Source organism: Podarcis filfolensis (assembly GCF_964270895.1).
Source record: "Podarcis filfolensis genome assembly, chromosome: 12".
NCBI lineage: Eukaryota > Metazoa > Chordata > Lepidosauria > Squamata > Lacertidae > Podarcis > Podarcis filfolensis.
In genome coordinates, this window is record NC_139614.1 from 28,070,908 (window position 1) to 28,073,901 (window position 2,994).

The following is a 2,994-nucleotide window of genomic DNA, read 5'->3' on the forward strand; positions in this document are numbered from 1 at the left end:
ACATGAGAGCAATTTTCAATATCTGAAGGGTTATCGTGCAGAAGATGGAGCAGGCTTGCTCTTTATTGCTCTGGGGCAGGACTTAGGGGTTCCTCCAGATGACTTGTTTATTGAGTATTCATCCCAATTGACTTGCACAAAGTTTACATGGGGATTAGATTATATCCGGTCTTTATTGAGCATTTGTTCTGATTTGTTTGCAGAAAGTTTATATGTATTGAGGAATGTGCAGACAAAAGTGAGGCAGTTTGGGGCCCCGATGTTAGACAAAGAGGCCAGTCTAGAGGGGGCATGTTTATCCTGTTCTCTTCATATCCTCCACTTAATTCAAGGAGCTCGAAGCAGTATGCTAGTTTTGCAACGTCACTTGCCAGCACCTGCTCCTGAAAACAGAGCTTCTTAAACAGAGCCTTTCCCACATCTGAACCCACCCCTGACTCACAGTAGAACTGGGGGAAGAACAAAAGCCCTCATACCACTTTAACAGCCATGAGTTCCCCCAGTGAACCCTGGGAACTGTAGTTTGTTACAGGTGCTGGGAGTTGTAAGGGGAATTATGATGATGCTGGTGATGATGATGATGAATGTTAATCTTTATTAGTCGCTTGTTACCAAAGCAGGTGCACCAACTCTATGGGCTGAGGCCTCTAGAACCCCCCCCCCCATATCACTGGGATGAAGCTTAGCCCCCTCAAAAAAAAAAATATTGAGGAGGCCTGGCAAGAAGTCGTCCCAGGCTGCATGGTGGTGGGAAACGCTGCACAGACCATCGCAGCTTCGTCGAAAATGTCACATCAAGAGGAGGGCCGATTGGCCTCTCCCAATATGACAATCGTCACACACGCAACGCACAACACGCATCACATATGTGATGTCAGCTCCGCCCCACCCTGCCCCCCAATGTCGGGCACAACTCAGTACCTGTGTACCAAGGTCTCTGACTGACTTACATTTAAAAGCATAAACGTAAATAAATTGCACCCTCACAAAATTATATAAAACCTTTACATTCTCATAGACACGCCTACAATTCATTTATACACCCACAGATACACACAAAACATCCCACACTGGGAAACTTTGACAGCCAACTAACAGAAGATCCCTTCAAACCAAGGGCTTCTTCAAACAGAGCAGGGATGGGGAACATGTAGCCTCCCAGATACTGCTGACCAACAATTCCTATCATGCTTGACCCTTGGGCCACACTGGCTGAGGCTGATGGGACATCTGGAGGACCACAGGATAGCCCACCCCGCCCCCACCTTAGCCAAGCTGACATTCTTTCTATCCCAGCACAAAGTCTCCATCTTTAAGCTGCACAATAACCACGCCACCTTCGCCACCCCCTTTTTTCACCTTCCAAGATCCTTCATTGTTGCAAATCTTAGGACAGCGAGCTCTGCACAAGAAGTACATCTTCCCATCTGCATTCACTCGTCCTGTTGACTTTTGGCATTTGCCAAACGCTGAGCTGCTAATGCGAACGCTAACCAATGGGTTTATAATAGCTGCCAGAGAAGAAAAGAAGTGCTAATGAGCATTTGCTCCTTTGTCATATCCCTGGGTTTTTTTTCCATGAATTCTGCTATTTGTCATTGGCTTCTATCTTTCGACGGAGGACAATTGTGCCAGCTGCTATCTGAATGGGGACTTTCCAGCTACATTTAAAGAGAGTGTTTGTCTTCATTAGGGTTTTGTACAAATTCATTCAGAGGATACGGTCACACTGTTCCTTAGGCGGACCCTATCTCTGAGCTCTCACACTGCTTAGACCAAACATTACAATTCACTTTATGATCTTGGTGTCACTTTCCGCCTGTGTTAAATTCTCCCCATGATGCACTCAGACCATGTTATCCAAATAATAGATTCAAACTAATAATTTATTGGAAACATTTTTTTTTCTAGTTTTAATGTTGTTGTTTTTGGTCCTAGCGCAGAGCTGATTTAGCCATAAGATCAAAATACTACTGCTTAGCAACATAATAGACATGACATAAACAGGATGATAGTACATCCACACATAGTCCTTGGAGAAAGAGGAAGGAAATAGGATAAGTGAAGAATAAAGGAAGTTCCATTAACCACTGTAAAGGAGAAGCAATCTAACTATTTGAAACCTTTTGCATTTTCTGCATTTTTCAAGAAGCATCACTTCTTGGGTCAAAAAAATGCTCAAATCACATTTCAACTTCTTGTTCGCCACCATGTTCAAAGGGAGAAGGACAACACAGTCCTATGCGTCTGTTCTCAGAAATAAGCCTTACATTTACTTATTCCCTGTTTTTCTTCCACGATAGAACTCAAGGCAGTGTACTTGGAGTTCCAAAGTTGACTCCCACCCGGTCACTGCTTCTCTTCAACAAAGTTCAGTGGTTTAGCTAGGGCTGGACCCCATGGCCTCAGTACAGGTTCCCACAAGGCAAGGGGCCCCAAATGACCACCCAGGGAGTAGCAGATAATTCAAGCATCAGCCAACAGGCCTGGCATTTGCTAGTCAGTCACCACAGCATCTTTTCCCTTAGAAAACATTTTAGGTATTTTGTATTGTACATTGCTTCAATTATTTCCCTGGTTTTTCCTCATTTGTATTTTATCGTGTTGAGTTGCTTTGAGATTCCTTTATATAAAGCAGTGAAGAAGAAGAAGAAGAAGAAGAAGAAGAAGAAGAAGAAGAAGAAGAGGAGGAGGAGGAGGAGGAAGAAGAAGAAGAACTTATAGTCATGGTTACAGAGGTTGTTGTCTTTAAAATGTATTTTCCTTTTCTGCAGCAAATGGGACTTATTCCCAAGTAAATGTGTTTAGCATCAAAGCAGCAGAAGCAAACTCCACTTTCTTCCTGAAGTCATGATTTAAGTAAGTGTAAAATGTAAAACTGCAAATTATCAGAGAATTCTTTTTATGACAGGGTTGTCAGACTTCTTCCCCCCACCCCCGGCCCCCAATTGTATTGACAAGGTTGCTGGCTGCATCATTTGCATTTAGTCTATC